Here is a 12,810-nt window from a genome sequence, read left to right as displayed (position 1 = left end):
GGTGTCCAGTGCAGGAGGCCACAGAGCCCGTCCTGCTGACAACCTCTACACACGTGGAGTTTTGCTCCAGGAGTTTGAAGACCCTGTCTGTCCTCTCATCAGTTCCTTCTGAGCGTCCCAGGACCTGGGCTGCGCAGGACCCTTTGTTCTCCTGACTGTGCAGTTTTCCAGCAGGGGTGCGTATTGCCCTCCTGCAGTGGCATGCAGCATGGCTGTCACGTAGAAGTCACACACATCCACTGCTTCCTACAGAATGCCAAGTGTTGCCTGATCGCCGAGTTTATTTGAGGACAAAGACAGTAGCTTCCCCTTAGTGGGCTCCAGGTAAGCAAATCGTGTCATGTCCACACTCCGTGTCACCCCTTCCATCTCTCTCCCTATTACCCATGAGGAAAGCACGTTCCAGCATCACATGCACAGGTTGTGAGCTGGCCCAGAGGGATGGGATACAGCCAGGAGAGCATCCTTCACACGGGGCTGCCTGTCTCCCAGTGCTCCTGGGAGAGACGTGTGGATCTGAGAACTGGAAGAGATCGTGGGTGTTATGTAGCCAAATCCACGCCATCTATAGGTGTGCAGGCCAGGGCTTAGAGGAGCGAAGGATCTTGTCCAAAGTGGCAGAGCGAGAGTTAAATGCCAGGTTTTCTGAATGAGTGATAGGTGTCATTCTGTGTTTATAACACTGGGGGAAAAAGAATACGTGGTCCTGTCATGGCAAGAGCAAACTCATCTGTCAAGCAGGGAGAGGTGGCAGCGAGTAAGGAGGCAGCAGAAGAGGCCAGAAAGGGCAGGGGCCAGGAAGCGAGGCTGGTGCGCCCCCTGGGAGAATGACGCTGGTACCCTCCTCCTCCACCTCCACGGGGGGGCTTTTCCCTCCAGCAGCTGCAAATCATCCCACTCAGCCTGTGAGTTACTGATTGATCTGTTCAAACTGTATTAAGTGCCTATATTGTGCCAAGGACTGAATTGACTGCTGGGAATTGAATATTTAAGACGCACATTGGCTGCCTTCCAGAAGCTTCCAGTATAGCTAAAATTTTCCAAAAAAACAAACAGGCAAATAGCCAGCAGCAGCAAATCCTGGAAACAATTGTAGTTCACAGGAGCTTCGCTTCACGTGGCTGAATGGACAGTACCTCCGCACAACCCTAAGAAAGAATGAATCAGTGGGAGGGCTGGTATCAAGACAGAAGCAGAGCAGTAAAGACAGCATAGGGGTGGGGACTGCGAATACGAGAGAGAGAGAGAGAGAGAGAGAGAGAGAGAGAGACACGAGGACCGTGGATGTGCCCAAGCCCCAGAGTCTGCTGCCTTATTAATGCAGCCCAGCATGACAAGCAGGTAGACGCCCTAAGACCAACCCATCTCTCTGGCTCCAGAGCTCTGACCAGAGGGTGCCAGCCCACCAGTCTCGAGCCCAGGCTCAGGACTAGGTCACTGCCGGGGAGATGGGGGACCTCCAGGGAACTCACAGTTAATGGTGTAACATCTACATCAGCCTGAAGACTTAGCAGCAGCTGCCTACACGCGTGTGCTGCCTTCAGCCGCCCGTGTTGTTGTGACAGGTGATTAGAAGGAAGTGCTTAGGGAATTGTCCTCGCTCCTCATTATGAATTCATGCAAAGCCATTTTGAATTAAACATCTGTCAGCAACTAAGTGAGAGTCACTGAAATCCAGCCCCTATGGCATCTGTGCGTTCGTCTCTGGGAGAGAATGAAACTTCAGTTGTAAAATAAATAAGATGCATATGCCTTATGCAGAGCTGCACAATTAATTTAGGATTATAGTTTCCAAAACCCATATAAGATGAGCCGCGGTGCAGGTTTGTAATGCTCTTTGTGTCTAATGTGCACACCTCTGAGTGCTCACTTATCACACCGAAGTCAGAGCAGAAACGGAGGCTGGCAGGTAAGCCGGACAAACACGATGGATGGTGGCTGTAAACCCAACAAAACGAACTCAATGCTTAGATGTCAAAGGCGAGTTACAAACGGAAGGGTGAAGAGGAGATCTGGAAAGGAAAAGGTTGCAAATATGACATGACAATGATCCTCTGTCTGTGAAAGCGAGATCTTAGCCTAGGTGTTTTCAACTACATCTATCAGGCAGCAAATCACTGAAATCAACTATTGGTTAAATATGACAACTGCAATAAAAATGTCATTTTTAATAACAGACCAGATGTTTTCACTGAGAACAAGTAGGAAAGCTGGAAAACATGTTTTGCTCGAAGACATTAGGGCTCTAATGTCTGAAATGGTGGTGGGAGCTGAGCGTTACTGAAGTGCTGTGGGACAAGACCAGAGAGAGAAAGCAAGCCAGGTGGGGGAGCCCAGCACGGTAGGCTTTTTCCCTCCAGGAGCACCTGCTGGTTCTGGAACGCTGAGAGGCTCAGAAACTGCACAGAGCTCCGGCTCACCCCTGCGGGAACAAAAGCCGAGGTCCAGGGCCTGTTGTCAGGGTGGGTGGTCGGAACACCTGTGCTGAGCTGGGCTTGCTGATCGCCTGCCCCGGCTCTTACAGGCTGTCGCACACTCTGTCCCAGCACAGCCGCGTTTCCAGGCTTGCTCTGCTCTCTTGTCCAGAGCATCAGAACAAGCGCACCTTGCCTCCTGCGACTTCTTTCTTTGATAGCAGCATCCATCTCCAGTAGTTAGACAAATAAATAGCAGCACATTAAGCCTAAATAAGTTGAAGAAAAGAACTAATAAGTAAGGGAAGAAATTAATGAAGTACACACATGTATGAAATTTAGCTGAAATGGACATGTTTCCAGAAAAAAACATAACTTACCAATCCTAAAAAAATGAATACTGTCTTACTAGTGCCATAAAGATCAAAGACGTATAATTGAAAATCTTCGCATCATAGTCTCTATTATGTGATTCCAGCAAAAATCTAAAGAAAATGAAGAAAGTGACAGCATTAATTACATCTAGAGGCTTCTGTTTCTGGAGATCCGGACTCCCCGTGAGCCGCTGAAGCTGAGAGAGACTGCTGCAGCCCCTCTCCTGCACACAAAGGCCACTTTACAAAGAGGAGGGCATGACAGAGGTGAATGTGCAGGGTGAAGTCGCATGAGGCTTCTCAGTGTGCTGTTCACATCAGACACAGTAAGGAACCCACTTCAAGAAAAACATCCTGCAGGCAATGGCCGCAGAATCTGGTGCCTTTCTAAATGCCTGTGCTGTCCCCCCCCCTCCCCCCAGTGTGCCTGAAGACAACGCCACATCCACTGACCACCTGTCTCGCCCACCCTTGTGGACTGCCCCTAAGACATCACAGTCAGTAAATGGCTGAAGTACGTCTGCATCACCCTTTGTTGGTCAAGTTAAACGTGAAAACGGCGACTCCCGGGTGCCTGGGTTCAGCCGTGTGAAACGAGGTGGAGTACCCCGGGATGCATGGAGACCTGGGCTCATGCCCATTCAGTCCATAAAAGATGGGAGGGCTCAAGGCCCTTGCTAATTGGGTAAAATCTGGTTTAATATATTCATTTATCTGAAGAAAGTTGCTATCACTGGATGACTTCAGAGGGACCAGAAGACCAGCTGGCAGCTTACAACAGTAATGCTGGTTCAAAAGGTTGCACGGCTGAAGACCAGATGAGATGATGGGGCTGAAGGGGCAGGCGTGACAGGTCTCTCAGGACAAAGCGGTCACCGATGAGTAGGCTGAAGGTGAGCGAACAAGTGGAACGAGCCCTCTGCCCAGAGCACAGACAGAGCGTTGACCTGTGCGCCGGCCTTCTTAGGGGCACTGGGATAGCCCAGTGGAGCGCCAGTGAAAGGGCGGCTGACCCTGGCGCGCCCGGCCACCCTCTGTCCACGGGAGCGGGCTTGAAACATCAGGTCCCCGTCGGCCAGCCCGGCCCTTTGACAGCGCTGTGAGCGCGAGCTCTCCCAGACTCGCGCTTGGCCCGCAGGCCCAGCAGGCGCCCTCGCTGACGATCCACCTGAGTTGCTTCCCTACGTGGGTCTAACTCACAAGGAGAAAGTGTGCCGGTTCTGCCAGCACGAGTATTTCATCCTGAATAGCAATCAGATTGCTCATGTTGTAAAATTAACCATCTGGTCCTCTGGTTTTACGTGTCTCATGGGCTTGGTTTTTAAGAGCATGGCCCCCAAAAATGGACCTTCCTGGCATGACGACAAGGTCATACTTCTGAGCCTGTAATGCCTAGGTCAGACCCCACCCCGAGGTGCCATTACCAGGGCCATCCACGCCGGAATTTGGGGCACAACTCTGCACCATCTTTCTGCCTCTGGCCAAGTTCTGACTTCTCCAATTTGAAACTTCAGCATCTGCCTGTGCAGGCAAGAGTGAGTATCATCGGCCCTGGAGGGTCAATTCTGAGAGCCCCAAACTCTAGGATGAAGGAAAGCAACAGAAAAAGATGTCTTGTACTGGCAAATTGCCAATGAGAGGCTAGTCGGTAAGTATTTCTTTATACCAGGACAAAGAAGAATTTTTCAAAATGTTCTATGAGGCAATAGACAATAAACCCATAGTAACTAACATTTTAATTAGGCTTCATATGACGTCATGAGTAATATTTGATATATGTTTTGCATGTTTTATTTCAGGGAAAAGAAATATATTTAGAAAGGCTCTCAAACGTTCATTTAAATACGACCCCAGGCCTCCCTCATGATTTTTCCTACACGGTCATGAGCAATTGTGACTTCTCTTACTGTGGAATTTTCAACCAGGCAGGTGGGAAAAGTACATCGAAGGCCACGGGATCCTGAACAAAGGTAACTGTTTCTTTGACCACATGGGAGGACTCCCTCCAAGTTAATTCATTTTGTACATTTTGAAAAACCGCGGTAAAAATGCGAGGTAATAAACAGGGTTAAATTGTAACAGTGAAACATCTGGGAAACCTTGCCCTTTCTTGTATCCCAGCTAAATAATTGTCTCTCTGATCTTATCAACTCAAAGCTGGAGGCTTAATATTCTTGTCCCTGGAGAAGGGACAACACACACAAAAACTCAACTGCACCGACTGTTTGAGGAAAGGACGGGGCACTACAATGAGGGGGTGTTTAGCGCTCATCTTTTTTAGAGTGGCAGCAAATAAACTCTCACAGAGCAACTCTGAGTGACAAACTGTCCTGGGAAACTCTTGGCCTGTAAGTCAAGAGCTTTGCAATGCTCTTACCCTCACAGCTGGCCCTCCCATTTCTCGAGATTCCTCTTAAACAATGACCAAGTCAGCAACTGCATCTAGTGGTTCATTTGGTGGCCTGTGCAAATTTCATGCTTGACTTTGGATTTCCAAGCACAAACAAGGCTCCTTTCCTGCCTTCAAAAGCTCATACTCTACTAAGAGACAAAGATGGGAAACAGGTAACGATGCTCAAATATAGCATCAGTGCAACAGCTTTAATGGTGAAAAGTCAGAGAAAAGGTGTCTCTCACATAGAAGTTGTTATATAAACTCTGGGAGACAGTACATTAGTAGGAGTTTTCTAGAGAAGCAGAACCAATGGGATGGGTGGATAAATAGAGATTTGTTTTAAGGAATTGTCTCAGGGGATTATGAGGACTGACAAGACTAAAATCTGCAGGGCAGGCAGCAGACTAGATACCCAGGGAAGAGTTGATGCTGCAGTTTAAGTCAGAAGGCAGAAGTCCTTTTCCCTTGGGGGACCTCAGTCTTTTTCTCTTAAGTCCTTCAACTGATTGGATGAGGCCCATCCACATATGTAGAGGGCAATCTGCTTTGCTCAAAATCTACTGATTTAAATGTTAATTTTATTTTTAAAAATACCTTCATGGAAATATCTAAAATATGTTTGACCAAATATATGGGCACTGTGGCCTAGCCTGGTTGACACATAACGTTAATGATTATATTTACTTTATAAAGCCACCATATTACTTTATAAAAATTAGAAAAATTGAATGCTGACACAGGCCTGGGGCCACCCCAGGGTTTTGGGCAAGGACTGTGGGTTCTGTCCAGCTGTTGTTTTTGTTTTTGTTTTTGTTTTTGTTTTTGTTTTTGTTTTTTTTAAGGAAGGAGGAGAGACAAGGTCTAATTTGTATTTTGGAAAGAGTCCTCTCTGACTGGGGAAGGTGGGTTAGAGACAGATAAACCTGGAAGCAGAGCATCCCGTTGAGAAGCATCCTGACAAGATCCAAAGTGACCTGGTCTCTGGCAGTGACAATGGAGAAAAGGACAGTTTCAGGAATACTAGGGAGATGGGCAGACAACTGCTTGGATGTAGGTTTCTGTGTAGGAACCGAGTGGATGGTGGTGCTCTTTCCAGAGATCAGGGACACAGGACATGGGGCCATTGGTTCACAGTGGAAGAGCCCACACTGTCCACAAATGGAAAAAGGAGGGCACAGGGCCCTGGAGTTAAGTGACATTTACAAGGTGTTTCCTGAAAAAGACCACACTGAGAAACAGGGAGGATTTTATAAAGCGGGTCTATGGGAGGGGCAGGGCAAGGTGGAAGGTCAAGTTCTTCAAGTGAATTCCTGAAAAGTGACAGGAGAGTGTATCAGTTTAACCATAAAGAGGTCATCGATGACTCAAGGAAGAAAGGCTTCTAGGCTGGGTTTGGAGTAGAAGCTGCACTGATGTGAACTGAAGAGGGGACCCCTGGTGAGGAAAAAGCAGGGTGTCGGGACGATGGTTATGGGGTCATAGTGCCATCTGCTGGGGAGGATTCCAGGAGCAAAGAGGGCACTGATCACCTAAGCAGAGGAAGTGATTGATGGAGCGAAGTCTTTGAGGAGTAGGCTGGTGATGGAAGCTTCTGCACCTGAGCAGGAAGATGGATAGACAGGTCTTCCAAGGTCATGGGAGCAAAGAAGGCTCCTCATTCCCTGTAGCCCCTGAAATTCTCGTGGAGACACTTTCCAATCTTAACAAGAGGAAGACGTAGCATAACAATGTGGTGCCCACTGAGATCAGGGCTTGGTGCTGGAGGCGGGACAAGGCAGAGGACAGAGGGTTATGGACATCTGGCAAAGGAGACAACCTCAGGGGCAAACGACCTCTCTCCAGCTCTCCTGAGAACCAGAAAACCAAAACCACCTACAGGCAATGAAAGGAATGACCAGGGCTCTCTGGACACCTCTTTGGCTGAGGTGGCCCAGAGTCGTGTCCACATTTCGAGTTTTCCTCCTTCTGGACACATGATAGGACTGCACTTGCATTTTCATGCCACCACGAGCACAGTCAGCCCCACACTGTGGCAGAGGAGATGTGAGATGGGATGTGTGACATTTGTAGACAGAAGACACTGTACGTATGGTCAGCCATATTCTCTTCCCCCCATAGTAGAAAGTAGAGGCTGCCCCACCCCAGGGACCTGAGGGCCACACGAGCAGAGCTTTCTGGGCATGAGGTCTGAACAAAATATTGACCTTTGCAGTGATAGGATCATGTGGCTTGGGGCTCTTTCTGCAGAATATTGTAACTTAACCTATTGGCACAGTCGCTAGTTTGTTTTGGTTCCTTTTAGATGGATTAATGACCCTATGTGAATCTTCCATAGGATGTATTTTACTATAAGTGAAGAATGAGATTAAGTAATTTTTCCAGGAAAACCAGATACAGATTATTCATTAATTGAATCAATGGGCTATTGACCCTCTGGGGTTTAATTTCATACTTTTCCTAGAAACTGTGTTTTTACAAAACTTGAACCATTAAAATTCATTTACAATAGGTAATATGAGGGTACTTCATGCATGGAAGATGAGAAGCATGATTGTTGTGGTTTTTATAGAATCACTTAATACTAGTAAATACCCGCGGTCCTTCCACTTCCCGACCACTCTGAGATACTTTGAGAAGAGATGCTGTGAAGCCAGGCCTCCTGTTCACATGTTGGCCTCCCCTGGCAGAGTGCATTTTCCTGAGAGCATGTCCTGTTCACCCTGCAGCTCCAATGTACAGCACAGAGAAGAACAAATAGCAGACAAAAAATAGTGCTTTGTGAATAAGCTGTGTTTCCAAATTTATATTATTCCCCTACCTATTTTAAACTATGACGCAGCAAGCAGTAATTGAAATAGATATTTAAAATCTTTTAGATGGGCACGCAGGCATAAAGGAAGTTAGATAGGTCAGTCTAGAGGCACCTCAGCCCAGAGAAATGGTGGAAAGCTTTTTGGATTTCGCATTTTGCCCAGTGGCCATTAGGACAGCTGGTGAGGCAGCTGTCTTAAACAGGACCAATCTTTCTGCTAGGGAACTTGGCATGCAAATTATATCAACATGCGGCATTCATCTTCTTACAACAGAAATAGTGATATAAACTACCTGACGTTAAATGTTTGAAATAGAAAGGAACTCATCGTGTGCAGTATGAGTTTCAGAAGAATGGTTCTAAGAGATTCCCAACTATTTCACGATTGTGAAGTCGAAAGGAGAAATGTCAAGACGATGGAGAGCCAGAGCTGTTTATGAGGAATTTCTTGCATATTTTGAATGACGGGGTTGCACAGAATAATTTCGGGAGAAAAACTCAACCGTTTTTTGGTGACAACAGCCGTGGTTTCAGAATTTGTTACTGAGCTCCACAGAGTTGTTTCTACAAGCCGTTGCAGTGAAATATATACCTCCTGGGGGAAGGGCCTTTTAGCTGCGTGTTAAGGGATACTTACCCCACAGTGAGGGGAATGTGAGGTCTCCCCCACCTTGAAGTCTGGAGGCAAGCTCTTGCAGGGTTGGTCAGATCGCTGACACATCTCTGTCATCAAGGACCTGGTGATTTCCATTCTACTATCCCTCCAAGTTTATTGGCTTTTCCCTAGAGTATTGACCCTCTAGGATTGCAAGAAGAAGCCAGAGTTCTAGACATAATATTCTCCTCCAAAGGAAGAAAGGGAATTTCTTCCCAAGTATATCTTTTATCAGGATATTAGATTTTCCCAGAAAAGTCCAACAGCAGTCATAGCCTTAAATCTCAAAGTCAAATACTGTGCTAATTATTTTCTGTAAACACTCAGTCAACATTTCTGCCCTTTATATGTCCCTCCTTCATATGTTGAAGGGGCTGGATATCTCAAATCTACATTTCAAAAACTCCCTTCCAGCTGGAGTCCTGGATCGTGAACTGCCAGTGAGATATGCTTGTATGAAATGTTCCAGTCAGACCTGCGGTGGGACCCATCTCCCTGACACTGTGGCTCCCAGACCACTAGGAGTGCATTCAGTGTCTGGAATCCACATTTCAGCGTCTAGACGGCAGCTCTGTGACGTGAGGTGGTTGTGGTGATTGATGCCAGTGATGGTAGAAGCTCCCTACTCTCTCCGTGGCTCAGTCCTGTGCCATTGAAGCCAGCCAGTGGTACCTCCTGACCGCCTCCATTTCTTAATCTCTGTGTTAAACGACGTTCTACTTGAAATGCTCCTTGTGGATTCTGTTTCCTGCCTTGAGCCCCGACTGGTACCCAGTTACTGGTATTATCATGCGTCTCCATGCCCAGAGGCTGGGCAAGAGACTCCTAGTCCATGAGCACATTGCCACCCAAGACCTGGAAATAAAAGCCTGGGCTTCTGGCTAAAGAAGTGGGGAGAGAGATGGTTGAGGGGGATCAACCGACAGTGACTGCCTCTTATCGCAAGTCTTTAATATCTTTATCTTGACTAAACGTGATTCCCCTCTACATGATTAAATTACATATCCAAGGTGTCCACGGTATAGGTGATCCCTTCTTAAGAATAAGGTGCCCGTGTTCACATCCCTTGGCATGTTTCTTGCCCCATTGTTTTCCTGTGGAGCTGACACAGATAATCTTTGCCTTAAGTTTATTATGCAACTTTGAAGTGATTAAACTTAAGGATATGACAATTTTTAATTCATTTCACCTACGTGTTTGTGCCTTGTAACGGTTCTAATGTTCTATACATATTTTATACATTATTTCAACCCTAAGGCATATTTCTGTCAATTTAATTTGAAGTTACCTTTTTAAAAGACACTCTGAGGATTTTTCATGCTATAAAATTTAACTTAGTCTGACAATTAGTCATCTTCTCATATGAACTGCATTTCGGTGGGTTTTAAGAATGTATTCAAATGTCTTTCATACCATGGTATATTTTATTGGGAAAACTATACATTCTGACTTGTCACCTTTATCTGCTTGCCAAGACAGTGGAGCCCAGCCTCATGCCAGATTCCATCTTGGAGATGCGCACTAATGTGTCTCTCAGGCCCCTTCTCAGAGCATGATGGGGATGGCAGGACACCCAGAGCTGGTCTTTGAGCTGTTTGCCAGCAGATCCAGTCCTCAAACCGTCCCTGTGCTCATCTACAGCACAGAAATATTGTGGGATGGGCTGCAAGGCCCAGGCCTCATGTCAGCGGATTCCTGCTGGTTTGGACAATGGCTGAAACTGGAGGGAGACTGCAGGCAAGGAGGGAGGAAGGCACAGGGCAAGGTATTTCTCCCCATCTGCCTTGGATCCTGTCCACCCTCATCACTACCTCTGTAATCTCATACTTTTCTTTCTGACTCAAGCTCTTGCTGGAAATTTCCACCCTGGTGTTTTTTTTTCCTGCGTCATGACCTCAGCCCCTGGCCCTGGTCGCACTACTTACTCCCGGGCTCCAGCCTTGAGAAATCACGTATTGATTCATCTCTGTTACATCACTGCTCCCACTTAGCTTCGCAGCTCTCGCATTGCTGTGCAAACGACTTCCTAGATTAAGTTCCCTGTGTTTTGAACTGTAGAGCAGTTTCTTTTTATATGGACAGCCCTGGACTGATGCCCGTGTCTTATCCCCGGACACGGACAGATGAAACTGAAGGTGCTTGGAAGGAGCTTGGAGGAGCTGAAGTCGATAAAACACAGACGTCTCAAATAAATTGCACAAGCAAGGGAAGCTTGTAATGAATAGCACGACACAAAGTTTGGAGCCAACCGAGATTTTTCACACAGCCAGGGAAGACAAGAGCAAGAAACATCGGTCCAAATAGACAAATGAGAAAGTGTGTGTTTGTACACAGGGATGCGGGTGCTCGCCAGCCTCTAGGGCCTTGGAGACTCCAGCCAGACGCGACGCAATGAGGCATCCACTTTAGCGCATCGTGGGCAGAGCCATCCAGCATCTTTAAGAGAGGTGGGTATCAGCTCAGACGCGTTGCGTGGTGGTCCTGAGAAAGCACCTTTGTCCATTGTCTCGCTGTGCTTGAAACGTCGCCCTTTGGGAATCACAAGACTTCTGAATATACCCCCAGAAATCGTGGTGCTATGACATGCTTCCTGTAACTACTTTGACGAGAGTTAGAAAGTCATTTTATAAAAGAAAAGAAAAATAAATAAAACTCAGAACGAGATTTTCTTGTAGAGGAGCCAGAAATGACCTGGAAAAGATTATGCTGCTCATGGGTCATGATCCCAAGAAGAGAGTTAGAGGGATCTATGTGTGGAATTAGAAAAACAAATACAAACGGTGTCTTTTTCATGATGCTGCCCATAGCTCATGAGCCATGCGGAGGATGACCACATGAACCCCCACACTCAATTGCCAGGGGAAAGAACAACAATTTAATGGAAACTTATATTCACAAGTCTTCTATTTTTTTTTTTTTTTGTATAGATCTTTTAACTGTCAGATTTGGAATTTCTTTTTGAAGTTAAAGAATTATTTTGACATTCAGTTGCCAATAACCAACGCTGAATTCTCTGAAGGGAGTAGAGTTAGCAATGAACATGTCTGTATGACCAACGTGACAGTTAGGATGGCAGCCACGTAAAGCCTGAGACTAGCTTCTCACTGGTTTTTAATCACTTTTTTTTAAAAACACTGCCATAATAATTAAACGGACGGTAGTTGGAAACACATACACACACTGACACATGTATATTACATTTTTGCATTTCAAACTGCTCCTCAATAACTTGAACAGGCTACAGCAGCAAAGTGGAGTTTAACCAGATTCCAGGTCCCCTTCCTTCAGGTTAGGCTGTGGCCCACGAAACCACGTCTTAGTGTGGCCGCGAGGACTGCGGCTTCCCCTTGCTTCACAGAGAACGTCTGGTGCAGAAAAGTGTTTTCCTGCCTTACTTGCTTTGCGTCTTTATTTTCAACCTCTGTAAAACTGCAGGTAAGCCTGATTTCACGGCAGACGCTCACCGCGGAAGCACTGGGGACACTTAGATTGGTGCGCTTCATCATTACACAGAACAGTTGCAAATCTTAAATGAGCACGTCAATTATTCATGAGTCTAAGGTCCTGAATGCCAACGATAAATTATTAATCAGCAGATGTAAATATTTTAAAACCCTGGTGAGAAACACATTCTGTGAAAGCATTTCTGCAGCAGAGTGGATAAACACCAATTTTTACAGCAAAGGGTGGCGGTTGCATAACAGTATTTATTCAGAACTCCGCATAATAGGGTTAAGCACGTGGTCCGGAAGCTTTTTTCATTCTGCCCTTATCACACGGGGACCGTTTTCAGTGCCACCACCATTAATCCGATGGGCTTAACCTTTGCAACAACCAAATCTATATTTGGGTTTTTTTAATCTTGAATCATCTCTGCAATTTCTTTTCATTTTTATCTTGAATTAAGATAATCGTATTTTAGGTGACTTAAAAAGATGTTCCATTCTATCCAACGTTTCATTATGGAGTAAAGATTTCTTCCCCCTATTTCTGTGCCTTTAACTTTCCTTTTCCTCTGGAGGAGCTGCCCTTTTCCCCTTCTCTGCCCGTTCCATCCCACTCAATCTTAGAGTTTCGACGTCTTGGCTTTGCCTCTGTGAGTATTTCCTCGTACCTCTCAGTGGGAGTGAACCGCCCCTCGCAATTATTTTATTTCAGTT

This window comes from Camelus bactrianus, chromosome 3, assembly GCF_048773025.1.
Source record: "Camelus bactrianus isolate YW-2024 breed Bactrian camel chromosome 3, ASM4877302v1, whole genome shotgun sequence".
Classification (NCBI taxonomy): domain Eukaryota; kingdom Metazoa; phylum Chordata; class Mammalia; order Artiodactyla; family Camelidae; genus Camelus; species Camelus bactrianus.
This window is presented reverse-complemented; position numbering follows the sequence as displayed.